This window comes from Oncorhynchus kisutch, unplaced genomic scaffold, assembly GCF_002021735.2.
Source record: "Oncorhynchus kisutch isolate 150728-3 unplaced genomic scaffold, Okis_V2 scaffold1544, whole genome shotgun sequence".
NCBI lineage: Eukaryota > Metazoa > Chordata > Actinopteri > Salmoniformes > Salmonidae > Oncorhynchus > Oncorhynchus kisutch.
Window position 1 is genome coordinate 18,932 of NW_022263489.1, and position 15,542 is coordinate 34,473.

Genomic DNA, 15,542 nt, shown 5'->3' on the forward strand with positions numbered 1-15,542 from the left:
GGTGGGATGAGAACACAGTACACTGTATCACTTCAAGATGCTCTACAGAGAGAACAGAGGTGGGATGAGAACACAGTACACTGTATCACTTCAAGATGCTCTATAGATTCTAATTAGAAGTATTTGTTTGCACGAATTATAACAGGTGAAATGCAGACAGTGAAAAGTAAAACATGGTTCACAAAGAATTTGCAGGTGAGGTAAAAAAAAGCCTGTGAAATGACTATTAACACCATAGCGCAGTTTGTCTCCGTTTAGAGAGCTAGTAGGAGCATGCGGCTATGGGTTTGGACTGGCAAGAGAAACTGGTTATCCACCGGCTGTAGAGTGTAGAAGACGTGTTGTCCCTCAGCACCAAGACAACGGAGTAGAATGGCCTGTTTGTGCGTTTCTACAGCTCTATACACCAGGGCGGCCGATCTTTGAAGACAGCTTGGAGTGAGATTTTGCTTAGACGGGGTCTGGGGGTCCTCCCCCAGGAAAATGTCACTATTTTAAAACTCATTTCCTGCTGTTCTATGTATTTTAACATGGCTTAGGCATTTGACCAGGATAGAGAGAGAAAACAGGGCAGGTGTATTCAGAATGTTTTGAACACTCAAAATTCACTACTTTTAGGAGAATGAAATTTAAGATATGCTAGTATTTATTTGAACATATTGTCACGCCCTGGTCTTAGTATTTTGTGTTTTCTTTATTATTTTGGTCAGGCCAGGGTGTGACATGGGTTTATTATGTGGTGTGTTTTGTCTTGGGGTTTTTGTAGGTTATGGGATTGTGGTGTAGTATAGTTGTCTAGGTAAGTCTATGGTTGTCTGGAGTGGTTCTCAATCAGAGGCAGGTGTTTATCGTTGTCTCTGATTGGGAACCATATTTAGGCAGCCATATTCTTTGAGTGTTTCGTGGGTGATTGTTCCTGTCTTTGTGTTAGTTTGCACCAGATAGGGCTGTCCTCCTCTCCTTCATCGGAAGAAAACCTTAACACATATGTGGTTTGACACTTTGAGACTGGAATTAAATTAGATGGCGAGACAGGCAAACGTGAGAAACAGTGGGAATGCTCTGCACCTAAACTACTAATATTAATGGCTGATGGCGGTAGGTAACCAAATCAGAGATTGCAGTCTCCTTGTCCATAGACTTCTTTCAAGGTAAGTGTAACGGATGTGAAACGGCTAGCTAGTTAGCGGCTGTTGTTGATGTGTGCAGAGGGTCCCTGGTTTGCTTGAGGGGAGGGTCTAAAGTTATACTGTTACAGTGATGCTGTTGACCCGGATCACTGGTTGCTGCAGAAAAGGAGGTCAAAAGGGGGGTGACTGTTGTTGATGTGTGCAGACTGTCCCCTTGCCCATACCCGGGCACGAACCAGGGACCCTCTGCACACATCAACAACAGTCACCCACGAAGCATCGTTACCCATCGCTCCACAAAAGCCGCGGCCCTTGCAGAGCAAGGGGAACCACTACTTCAAGGTCTCAGAGCAAGTGACGTCACCGATTGAAACGCTATTTAGTGCGCACCGCTAACTAAGCTAGCCGTTTCACATCTGTTACACTCACCCCCCTTTTGACCTCCTCCTTTTCTGCAGCAACCAGTGATCCAGGTCATGTTACTAATGTAACAGTATAACATTAGACTGTTACATAAGGTCACAAACATTTAGGATTTGGGGGAACTATTTATTTATCCATTATTTAACCAGGTAAGCTAGTTGAGAACAAGTTCTCCTTTACAACTGCGACCTGGCCAAGATAAAGCAAAGCAGTTCTCCTTTACAACTGCGACCTGGCCAAGATAAAGCAAAGCAGTTCTCCTTTACAACTGCGACCTGGCCAAGATAAAGCAAAGCAGTTCTCCTTTACAACTGCGACCTGGCCAAGATAAAGCAAAGCAGTTCTCCTTTACAACTGCGACCTGGCCAAGATAAAGCAAAGCCACACAAACAGTTACACATGGAACAAACATACAGTCAATAACACAATAGAAAACAAAAAGTCTATATACTGTGTGCAAATGGTGTGAGGAGGTAAGCCAATAAATAGGCCATAGTAGTGGAGTAATTTCAATTTAGCAAATTAACACCGGAGTGATAGATGTGCAGATGATGTGCAAGTAGAAATACTGGTGTGCAAAAGAGCAGAAGTAAATAAAAACAATATGATGTTATGTGGAGCGAACACAGAGGAACCCAAGAGCGGACTCAGATGCGGAAGCATGAGATGAATGAACCAAAATGTTTATTGTACACAGAGATATGGAGTGTAGAACCAGAGTAGCTCAGATGAGTTGCAGGAAAACCCGAAGTGTAGAGTGAGGTTGGAGTTGAATAGGGTAAACAGGTCCTGAGGGGAATCCAAGGTGGTGGTGGTGAGTGAGAGAGGGAGGGAGCGAGAGTGAGGGAGAGTGAGAGATAGGGAGAGAGACAGAGAGAGGGAGAGAGGATTATACAGGAGAACTGCAGGTTAGGATGACACCGGATGAACACCAGAGGGCGTAGTGGGAGCAGATGTAACATATGGGGATGAGGTTGGTAGATTGGGTGGACTATTTACAGATGGGCTATGTGGGCTATGCGATCGGTTAGCTGCTCAGATTGCTGATGTTTAAAGTTAGTGAGGGAAATATAAGTCTCCAGCTTCAGCGATTTTTGCAACTATCTCAGTTGTGTTCAAACAATGTGGCTACATTGAAGGAGTGAAAACCTCACTGGCGATTGACACTGGAGCAAAGCCACTTAAGACTTATTCTTCTCACATGTGCCACTGCAGAGACCAGCAGTATCCCTCTTGCCATCATCTTATTCTGCATAGACAAAATATGATGTGTCTATGAGTTGTGAGTCTCCTTACTATCTCTGTCTAGCATCTGCACAGTACTAAAATGCCCAAAATTATTTTTGAGTCTTGGATCATTTAATATCCACAGCTTATTTGTAGGACTCATTCAAAACTGTCCATGAATGGCTGCAAAAATACATAGCCTCATATAATTCATTTTCAGCGACAAAAGTAGGCATATCAGATTTCAAATCTGTGATTACACTGGCAACATCAAGAAGTGGAATAATAAAAGTGTGGGTGTAACAGTATAACACATCTGTTACATGGGGTGTAACAGTATAACACATCCGTTACATGGGGTGTAACAGTATAACACATCCGTTACATGGGGTGTAACAGTATAACACATCCGTTACATGGGGTGTAACAGTATAACACATCCGTTACATGGGGTGTAACAGTATAACACATCCGTTACATGGGGTGTAACAGTATAACACATCCGTTACATGGGGTGTAACAGTATAACACATCCGTTACATGGGGTGTAACAGTATAACACATCCGTTACATGGGGTGTAACAGTATAACACATCCGTTACATGGGGAGTAGCAGTAGTGTTCTTGCTGACAAGCACACTAATTACCCTGTATTTTATGCCTTTGTTAAGAATGAGAATTGTTCAACTGATCAGACCAAATAGAGTAAATGGATACTAAAATTTCCCGAAGACAAGATCACATGAATCTTCCTCTACCACCCTAACCAAATCATTCTTATATTCATTGTTCCCTCTCTCTAGAATCAAATTTACACTTTTGCGTTCACAATCTGTTAGGCAAAATGATTTTCATTGTTCCATATCAGGTCACCCAACCAAACATCCCTGCTAAAACGTACTGTAGGTCTGTCTGCAACCTTTTCGTTGTCACAGCCTTAAAGCCAATCTCCAAACCAGGAGACTAATTTAAGTGTGGATTATATTGACTTTGGTACATGCTGTCAAAAGGCTGCATTCTGCAATAGGGGCGGGAGTAACAGCAACGTCATTTAGTTTACATTATACATGAAACAGCGCTACTGTGCTGCTCTTTTTACAGTTTTATAAACTCAGCGGAGGACGTTCTCTCTCTCTCTCTGTAACGGTTGTCGTCGGGGGAAAGAGAGGACCAAGGTGCAGCGTGGTAAGTATTCATTGTAATTTAATAAAGAATGAATACTGAAACAACAACAATACACGACAAACTAACAGTCCTGAAAGGTGCAACAAAACACAGAACAGAAAATAAACACCCACAACTCAAAAGTGAAACCAGGCTACCTAAGTATGATTCTCAATCAGGGACAACGATTGACAGCTGCCTCTGATTGAGAACCATACCAGGCCGAACACAGAAAATCCCAAATTATAGAAAAAAGAACATAGAAAACCCACCCAACTCACGCCCTGACCATACTAAAACAAAGACATAACAAAGGAACTAAGGTCAGAACATGACACTCTCTCCATTCAGTTCCCCTCTAGACCAATCATATGCTTCAATGTGCTGCGGTTCACAGTGTTGTGGCAAGGTACAGTTTAGATCTCCAGGGACCGGTAGAAACAGTTGGAGACGGTGGCGGCAAGATACATTTGACAAACTCACTTGTTGTGCAATTAAACTGAACGTCTTCACTTCAGATCCACATGTTAGCAACTCGTACAAACTTATGTAAACCTCACACATCTGTACACACACTGCACAAGATACAGTACATTCTTAATAAAGACATCCTCCAACAATTTCAGAGTTGAAAATTGAAATCCCAAGTATAAGTACAGTAAAGTCCACACACTAAAGAGGGAAGAACTTCAAGGAGTTGGACTGATGGGAAGTTGTGATGTCATCAGCCTCCCCCCGAGCTTGAGGAACAATAGAGGAGCATTAGAGAATAAAAGAGGAAAGGCCCAACCCCCCACCTGTGTTATGTCATAACTTACCTTGATCTATTATTGAGATGTACCTTTTGTTAAGTAAATCAGGTGTTAAATAAGGTGAAAAGTAGACTGGAGTGCCACTTTTTAAAGCGACAACATTCAATAGTCCACTGAGCATCGGGCTTGTAGAGATAAGTGACTTTGCATTGGGCTGATTACTGCACCTTGTCATCAATGACCTCAAATACTGATCTGCACCATTGTGCATTTGCACTATGCACACCTCAACATAACACTGTATATGCACTGCTGATATTTGCCACGGCAACAACACTCCCTCTGCTTGTACAGTCTCTTCCTCATTCCATTCTCAGTGCATATCGGTTTGAATTCCCTCCTCCACTTGTTTGACCTATACTTGTTTGACTCGTTCAACAACTTTAAAGAACCTTACCTTATTTTGCTAAGCGAAAGGAAAAGTCTGTCAGACTCACTTGAGAGATAGAAACCTGCTAAGTGAAGGCTATTGGAAAATAGTGAACACTCAAATGGGCAAACTGTCTGTCTTGTTTTTTATTTCGTTTTATACCATTGGCAATGCAGGTAGATTTGACTACATACTTACTATCAAACTCATTTAATGGTTTGTTATGTTACCCCACTCTTCCACCAAGGCAACTGCAAGTTCCCGGACGTTTCTGAGGGGAATGGCCCTAGCCCTCACCCTCCGATCCATCAGGTCCCAGACGTGCTCAATGGGATTGAGATCCGGGCTCTTCGCTGGCCATGGCAGAACACTGACATTCCTCTCTTGCAGGATATCATGCACAGAACGAGCAGTATGGCTGGTGGCATTGTCATGCTGGAGGGTCATGTCAGGATGAGCCTACAGGAAGGGTACCACATGAGGGAGGAGGATGTCTTCCCTGTAACGCACAGCGTAGAGATTGCCTGCAATGACAACAAGCTCAGTCCGATGATGCTGTGATACACCGCCCCAGACCATGATGGACCCTCCACCTCCAAATCGATCCCGCTCCAAAGTACAGGCCTCGTCGTAACGCTCATTCCTTCGATGATAAACGCGAATCCGACCATCACCCCTGGTGAGACAAAACCGCGTCTAGTCAGTGAAGAGCACTTTCTGCCAGTCCTGTCTGGTCTAGCGACGGTGGGATTGTGCCCATAGGCAACGTTGTTGCCAGTGATGTCTGGTGAGGACCTGCCTTACAACAGGCCTACAAGCCTCCAGTCCAGCCTATCTCAGCCTATTGCGACAGTCTGAGAACTGATGGAGGGATTGTGCGTTCCTGGTGTAACTCGGGCAGTTGTTGTTGCCATCCTGTACCTGTCCCGCAGGTGTGGTGTTCTGATGTACCGATCCTGTGCAGGTGTTGTTACACGTGTGCCACTGCGAGGACGATCAGCTGTCCATCCTGTCTCCCTGTAGCTCTGTCTTTGGCGTCTCACAGTACGGACATAGCAATTTATTGCCCTGGCCACATCTGCAGTCCTCATGCCTCCTTGCAACATGCCTAAGGCACGTTCACTCTTCGGAGCAGGGATCCTGGGGATCTTTCTTTTGGTGTTTTTCAGAGTCAGTAGAAAGGCCTCCTTAGCGTCCTAAGTTCATAACTGTGATCTTAATTGCCTACTGTCTGTAAGCTGTTAGTGTCTTAACGACCGTTCAACAGGTGCTTGTTCATTAATTGTTTATGGTACATTGAACAAGCATGGGAAACAGTGTTTAAACCCTTTACAATGAAGATCTGTGTAGTTATTTTGATTTGATGAATGATCTTTGAAAGACGGGGGCCTGACAAAGGGACGTTTCTTTCTTTGCTAAGTTTATTATACAGGCTGGTTTGGCATCCTGAGCATTAACAAAGGTAATCCGGTAGTTATATGTGTTATGCATTCTATCATTTCTAATCATGACTATTAATTAATTTCACAATGTACTCTATATCTGTCCTCTATTAGCTGAGAGCCCCTATCTTAACAAGAAGGAGAATCATGTGATAATGTGTATGAGGCCAGTTTATTTTCGGAATGGCTTTAGTGTCTCCATAGCTGCAGGAAGTATGGGTGCTGCAGCACCCCCTGAAAAATCATATTTGTCCCCCCAGTTAAAACAAATATTAATAATAATATCAGTGCCATTTACGATGTGGGAGGACCATTTTTTTCATGAGCATGGCCTTGTTTCTATTACATTACATTGGATGACTGTTATTCATATTCCATTCACCCAGTTCAATATAAAAGTGAAAGGTTTAGGCTACTACATGATACTCAAATATTCCCTATACCCATCATGAGGTTGCTACAACCTAGCCTATGAATGAAATGTACAACTGGGGGGACAAAGGTCGAGAGAAAAATGAGGTGACAGACAGTGACACATAGACAGACTGTGCCTTGCACACTCTTGCCTGCATCTAGCTGATAGAGGGAGTAATCACTAGTCCAACAGTCCAACAGTAGCAAACAAAAGTTTCTATTGAACAAATGAATGTATGTTTATCCGTTTTGTTCTGTTCGCTTCTGTTTAAAAAACGTTTTTCAACATAATCAATGGAATGAATATACCCCTGATAACGTGTAAACACAGTTCCCTTTCATAGCAGCCACGTTGTAGCCCTTCTCGTATCTATGCGCTCTCCTCCCCTCCCCTTTTCCCTTCGCTTGTGGACTTTAATGCACAATGAATCAGCTGTATGTGACCAGGCGCAAAAACCTTTCCAAGCCAAACCATATCATAACCACTACACAGCCTACACCGTTGTCACCATATTAGCTAAAGTAACGTCATAGTCAACATAGCTAATAGAACTAACATGTTAGTAAACTGCTACAATCATGCATTAATGTTACAGTGTACAGTCAGTAAGCAGTTTAGCACTTACACCACAGGCCCGGTGGCAATAAATTAGTAAAACCAAAAGCTTACCTTGTCTTGGAAGAGTTCCCGTGTTGTGTTCAATAGATATAGCCAGCTAGGTAACATAGCATCCCTCTGTTTGAGCAGGGTGTTTCAGTAGACTAAACTAGCTAGACACATTTGCTAGCTAAGTAAGTGAAACTGAATGTGAAAAAAATACAATCTTTCTTGCTTCTCCTTCATTTTGTAAGAAATTCATTTTTTCAAAATTGTTAAACTATTGTCTAGCTCTCTTCTTGAGTCAACTACTCACCACATTTTATGTGCTGCAGTGCTAGCTAGCTGTAGCTTTTGCTTTCAGCACTAGATTCATTCTCTGATGTTTTGATTGGGTGGACAACATGTCAGTTCATGCTGCAGGAGCTCTGATAGGTTGGAGGATGTCCTCCGGAAGCTGTCACAATCATTGTGTAAGTTTATGGAAGGGGGTGAGAAGCATGAGCCTCCAAGGTTTTGTATTGAAGTCAATGTACCCAGAGGAGGACGGAAGCTAGCTGTCCTCTGGCTACACCATGGCGCTACCCTACAGAGTGCTATTGAAACTACGCTAGACCTTCATTGCAAAATAGTGTATTTTAGTCAATTATTTTGTGACGGGATTATATTTAGTAACTTTGTTAAATGTTTTTAACATTTTTATTTTCATGAAATTCACTGAGGAGGATGGTCCTCCTCTGTGGAGCCTCAAATGATTAATATGTACAGTGCATTCGGAAAGTATTCAGACCCATCCACCTTTTCCACATTATGTTACATTACAGCCTTACTCTAAATGGATTAAATACATTTTTTCCTCATTCATCTATACACAATACTCGCTAATGACAAAGCAAAAACAGGTTTGGAACTGGATAAAAAATAAAAAAAATAAATACCTTGTTTACAGTGTTCAGACCCGTTGCTATGAGACTCAAAATTGAGGCCAGGTGCATCCTGTTTCCATTGATCATCCTTGAGATGTTTCCACAACTTGGTTGGAGTCCACCTGTGGTAAATTCAATTGATTAGAGATTATTTGGAAAGGCACACACCTGTCTCTATAAGGTCCCTCAGTTGACAGTGCATGTCAGAGCAAAAACCAAGCCATGAGGTTTGTCCCCCTCATCTGAAGTCGCTACAGCCGATCTACCAACTTCTGTCTGTAGCGTCCAAACCGTTTGGACTACACACTAATATGTACATGTCTGTTGTTTGGCTCGAGGATGCCCACAGGCCTCACAAGATTTGTCTGTAGGTTCCCCAGTACCAGTTAAAAAGATTAATGGAAGTATATAAGGAGAAGAGTCTCTCCCTTCTCTGGTGTATTTGGGTTTTACAAGATACCGTGTGAGAGCCTTCATGCCTAAACCTGTGCAGTGTGATAAATGCAAATTATTTGGCCATGTGTCAAGTGTATGTAGATGGGAGGAGTACCGGGCTGTCCAGCATGTCTCCTGTCCTGAGGTGATGAGAATAAGGGCTGTCCAGCATGTCTCCTGTCCTGAGGTGATGAGAATAAGGGCTGTCCAGCATGTCTCCTGTCCTGAGGTGATGAGAATAAGGGCTGTCCAGCATGTCTCCTGTCCTGAGGTGATGAGAATAAGGGCTGTCCAGCATGTCTCCTATCCTGAGGTGGTGAGAATAAGGGCTGTCCAGCATGTCTCCTATCCTGAGGTGGTGAGAATAAGGGCTGTCCAGCATGTCTCCTGTCCTGAGGTGATGAGAATAAGGACTGTCCAGCATGTCTCCTGTCCTGAGGTGATGAGAATAAGGGCTGTCCAGCATGTCTCCTGTCCTGAGGTGATGAGAATAAGGGCTGTCCAGCATGTCTCCTATCCTGAGGTGGTGAGAATAAGGGCTGTCCAGCATGTCTCCTATCCTGAGGTGGGGAGAATAAGGGCTGTCCAGCATGTCTCCTATCCTGAGGTGGTGAGAATAAGGGCTGTCCAGCATGTCTCCTATCCTGAGGTGGTGAGAATAAGGGCTGTCCAGCATGTCTCCTGTCCTGAGGTGGTGAGAATAAGGGCTGTCCAGCATGTCTCCTGTCCTGAGGTGGTGAGAATAAGGGCTGTCCAGCATGTCTCCTGTCCTGAGGTGGTGAGAAGAGTGGAAGAAAGGAGTGAAGTTGAAGAAGTAATGGTAGTAGGAGAAGAGACACCAGAGAATGTTTCTTGTCAACAGAGGGATCCTGACCTGTTGCATGTAAAGAAGGTGGACATGGTAGTGTTTATTGCATTGGTTATCAACTGCACAGCGCAAACAGAGAGGGAATCTGAGAAAATAGGCACCGTTCTGTGCGGCTGAAAGTTTTTTGGGACTCATCAAATCAAATCAAATTTATTTATATAGCCCTTCGTACATCAGCTGATATCTCAAAGTGCTGTACAGAAACCCAGCCTAAAACCCCAAACAGCAAGCAATGCAGGTGGAGAAGCACGGTGGCTAGGAAAAACTCCCTAGAAAGGCCAATACCTAGGAAGAAACCTAGAGAGGAACCAGGCTATGTGGGGTGGCCAGTCCTCTTCTGGCTGTGCCGGGTGGAGATTATAACAGAACATGGTCAAGATGTTCAATGTTCATAAATGACCAGCATGGTCGAATAATAATAAGGCAGAACAGTTGAAACTAGAGCAGCAGCACAGTCAGGTGGAAGTTGAAACTGGAGCAGCAGCATGGCCAGGTAGACTGGGGACAGCAAGGAGTCATCATGTCAGGTAGTCCTGGGGCATGGTCCTAGGGCTCAGGTCAGTTGAAACTGGAACAGCAGCATGGCCAGGTGGACTGGGGACAGCAAGGAGTCATCATGTCAGGTAGTCCTGGGGCATGGTCCTAGGGCTCAGGTCCTCCGAGAGAGAGAAAGAAAGAGAGAAGGAGAGAATTAGAGAACGCACACTTAGATTCACACAGGACACCGAATAGGACAGGAGAAGTACTCCAGATATAACAAACTGACCCCAGCCCCCCGACACATAAACTACTGCAGCATAAATACTGGAGGCTGAGACAGGAGGGGTCAGGAGACACTGTGGCCCCATCCGAGGACACCCCCGGACAGGGCCAAACAGGAAGGATATAACCCCACCCACTTTGCCAAAGCACAGCCCCCACACCACTAGAGGGATATCTTCAACCACCAACTTACCATCCTGAGACAAGGCTGAGTATAGCCCACAAAGATCTCCGCCACGGCACAACCCAAGGGGGGGGGGGGGGCGCCAACCCAGACAGGATGACCACAACAGTGAATCAACCCACTCAGGTGACGCACCCCCTCCAGGGACGGCATGAGAGAGCCCCAGCAAGCCAGTGACTCAGCCCCTGTAATAGGGTTAGAGGCAGAGAATCCCAGTGGAAAGAGGGGAACCGGCCAGGCAGAGACAGCAAGGGCGGTTCGTTGCTCCAGAGCCTTTCCGTTCACCTTCCCACTCCTGGGCCAGACTACACTCAATCATATGACCCACTGAAGAGATGAGTCTTCAGTAAAGACTTAAAGGTTGAGACCGAGTTTGCGTCTCTGACATGGGTAGGCAGACCGTTCCATAAAAATGGAGCTCTATAGGAGAAAGCCTTGCCTCCAGCTGTTTGCTTAGAAATTCTAGGGACAATTAGGAGGCCTGCGTCTTGTGACCGTAGCGTACGTATAGGTATGTACGGCAGGACCAAATCAGAGAGATAGGTAGGAGCAAGCCCATGTAATGCTTTGTAGGTTAGCAGTAAAACCTTGAAATCAGCCCTTGCTTTGACAGGAAGCCAGTGTAGAGAGGCTAGCACTGGAGTAATATGATCAAATTTTTTGGTTCTAGTCAGGATTCTAGCAGCCGTATTTAGCACTAACTGAAGTTTATTTAGTGCTTTATCCGGGTAGCCGGAAAATAGAGCATTGCAGTAGTCTAACCTAGAAGTGACAAAAGCATGGATTAATTTTTCTGCATCATTTTTGGACAGAAAGTTTCTGATTTTTGCAATGTTACGTAGATGGAAAAAAGCTGTCCTCGAAATAGTCTTGATATGTTCTTCAAAAGAGAGATCAGGGTCCAGAGTAACGCCGAGGTCCTTCACAGTTTTATTTGAGACGACTGTACAACCATTAAGATTAATTGTCAGATTCAACAGAAGATCTCTTTGTTTCTTGGGACCTAGAACAAGCATCTCTGTTTTGTCCGAGTTTAATAGTAGAAAGTTTGCAGCCATCCACTTCCTTATGTCTGAAACACATGCTTCTAGCGAGGGCAATTTTGGGGCTTCACCATGTTTCATTGAAATGTACAGCTGTGTGTCATCCGCATAGCAGTGAAAGTTTACATTATGTTTTCGAATAACATCCCCAAGAGGTAAAATATATAGTGAAAACAATAGTGGTCCTAAAACGGAACCTTGAGGAACACCGAAATTTACAGTTGATTTGTCAGAGGACAAACCATTCACAGAGACAAACTGATATCTTTCCGACAGATAAGATCTAAACCAGGCCAGAACATGTCCGTGTAGACCAATTTGGGTTTCCAATCTCTCCAAAAGAATGTGGTGATCGATGGTATCAAAAGCAGCACTAAGGACTCATGGACTTTCCACAGAGGCACTACAAGGAATCCTGTCGATGAAGGCCCCCGAGCCGGTGTAGGGATGTGATTTGAATTGTGACTGAAGTGGGATGTTTTTATTTTTTATTTTATTTTGTATGATGTCTGTGTTTTCCCCTAACTTTCCCACAATGGAACATTTTTGTTTCCCCATCCCGTACAGTAGGTGTCGGCAATAGAGCAGTAGGTTGTAGTCTGCCATAATACCTCAAAGAAGAAGATACACTTTGAACGTTTGTTTGCAGACCGCCATAATACCATAGAAGAAGAACGTTTTCTCAGCACCAAATATGGTAGTGAGAGCAAGTCCAGCTGTGGGTCGGAGACCGGAAGGAGGCGCTATGACAAGAAAGGGAAAGAATGGTACCGTTAAGATCAGAGATTCATCTCCTGCCTCTTGATTACATACCTTCGTCTTCCTAATACACACCAACAAATATGACTTATTGGTCTTCATGCTCTCCTTGAGCCAGCCCAGGATCAAGGGGGCCTACCTGCAGCGACAGGTGTATTGGAGAGTTCCAACGTTTGTCCTGAGAATTCTACCAGAGATGATTTTGGACCGGTAGGAGTAATACTTTTGGCCGACCCACACCGACCCACACGTTGTGTCGTGCTGGTTAAATGACAAACTGGGAATGGTCGATTCAGTGAAAGTTTTGAGAAGTGGGGCTGAGCTTTGACACAGAGTTTTTACCTTATAAGGTCAGGTTGGGTTATATTTGCTATTCTGTGAGGGCCTATGTTTATAATCCACTGATGTTTTACGTGTCAAGGATTCATACGTGTTGCAGCAGTGTGTAGAAGGGAGATCACCACGCTGTGAGAAATGTCCAGGAGGGCATAGTCAGAGGGAGTGTACAGTTGCGAAAGAGAAAAATCTGTGTGTCAACTGTGGGGGTGCTCATGCAGCTGAGGACCTGAAGTGAGAGAGACAGGTTGAGATTGCCAGAGTTTGAGTGGGACAGAATGTGTCCTATGCTGAGGCAGTGAAGAGAGCAGAGGATAGACCAAGGGTGAGTGAGTTGACTGGCTGATTCCCTGTGAGTAGGCCTGAAGAGAGAGATCCTGAGAGGATGAGTTTCAGTAAGGTTGGATTTCTTGAGTTTATAGCCATAGGGATCATCTGCACTGTAATGATGGAGTGGACGTCACAGCAGATAGATGTGGTAGTTACAGCAGCAGAGAAGTATTTGGATGTGAGAGATATCAGTGCAGAGATCTACAGGAAGTTGAGAGAATGGGTTACATCATAACAGGCCGATGGCCTGGTGTAGGATCGTTTAGGGCCACAGTGGTGGGATGGGGTGCTGTTTTGGGGACACTGTATAACGGCAGGTTAGATGGTGGTGCAATTCAATATTTTCCTATTTCCCTTTTCCTTGTATTTTTTATTTCTTTTTTGTGACCAAAATGTGCAATCCACACCAAAACCTGTGAAAGGCAGCAATATGCAACACAGCGTCTAGCCTGCCAGAAAGTTACATGAAAAAGAAGAAAGTCGGTACTGTTGTTGTTGATAAACAGCACATCCCTACCCATGTGAAGCCTGGTTATGTGTAAGATACACCGTAAGACCTTTCATTCCCAAACCACTGCAGTGTAAGAACTTTAAAGGATTTTGCCGTGTTTCAAGTGTGTGTAGATGAACAGAGTATATAGAAGAACATTGTGTAGAAGGACGACGGTGTTGCTATTGTGGTGGGGATCATGATCCTGAGTTCCTGGAGTGCCCTGTAAAGGTGAAGGAGGTAGAGGTGGCAAAAGTTTGGTCAGCCAAATCTCCTGTGTTGAGATTCACTGTCAGATGCTAGTGAAGATATGGTATTGGATAGAATACAGCCTGTAGTAAATGTTTGCTGTCAGACAAAAGATACCCTGTGTGTTAAAAGGTGGACTTTGTTGCATTCATTGCCACAGTTATATACTGTACAGCACAAGTCTCAAAGAAGTTGAAGAAAATTGACATTATTGTGGCTGAGGCAGAAAAGTTTTTGGGACTCAAGGATTTTACATCTGTAGACTTGGAGCCGGAAGACCCGCCCTCCCAGTTACCCCTTGAGCCTGTGTAGGGATCAGATCTGTGTCATATAGTTATATTAACAGAAAAGTTGTTTAGTTTATTTATTTTTGGGTCGTTTTTTGGTAGTTCAGATTTTTGGGGAATCCTGTTTTCATCCTGTATTGTAGGTGGTGGAATGCACATTCAATTGTGATCATCAATATACCATAGAAGAAGAAGACACAAATGAACAATCATGGGTTAGTTATAAATATCTTTGACAACAAGCATGCAAGCTCTATACAAAAAATATGCTACTCAGTTGGCTAAGTGAAAGGGAAAGTCTTTCAGACTCACTTCTTGCTATGCAGTTGGCAGTGGCGATTTTAGCATGTAAATCTTGATGGGGCAAAAATAATAATAAGTGGGATGCATGCCAGCAATGCCACTACACAACACAACACTTAACAATACATGAATGAAACTATAACGGTGACAAACAGTGCCCTCAAACAGTTAGGGCCTCCATAAAGCTGTCCCAACAGCAGTCTCAACATCTTACCATTGCTACACCTGGCCATCAGCGGAGCCTTATCCGGCAGCAAAGCAGTTAATTCAGCCTCATTTACTGGATTTTAAAAAATATAGCTGATACGGCTGACTTGTTTAAACAAATATGGTTTCTAATAAGTATTGAGATGTACAAACTATGGCATAAGGGGATGACAAGCGAATAAGAGGCGATCCGTAATTTCGATTAGGACATTAATGAGCGAGCTAGGACGGACGTAATCAATATAACTATTTGTTCAGCAATTTTGAAATGTATTGTGACAGAATTCAGAACATGGGCGGTTCTTACAGTGTTCTCCCTCTACACCAAGTCAGAACCGTATGATAAATAAGCAGACAATGAAAGCTTTTACAATATTCAATGATTACATTTCTCTAAAACAGGTTATAGGCTAGATGTGCACCACCAAGTCAGAACAGTAGGCAAAATTAAGAGGGATAAATAGATCAAATGATTAGGGTGAGGCACATGGCCTACTAACATCTTACTACACAACATACACTTAGTATTACTTTCTTAGCGACAGTATACATATATCCCTGCCATATTACATCATTTATTCAGCACCATAAAATGCATTTTTGGACTCACCTTGCTTTGCTGTTCTCACTTGAACAGGAAGGTGGCGCGGCGGCCCTTCGTGGGCAAATGTTGTCATCAAAGTCCGACATTCTCTGGATTGATGATGCTTTCAAGACAACTGGGAACTCTGAAAAAAAACTATGTTGAATCATGATGACGTCATTGATCTTCAGGTCGTAGCT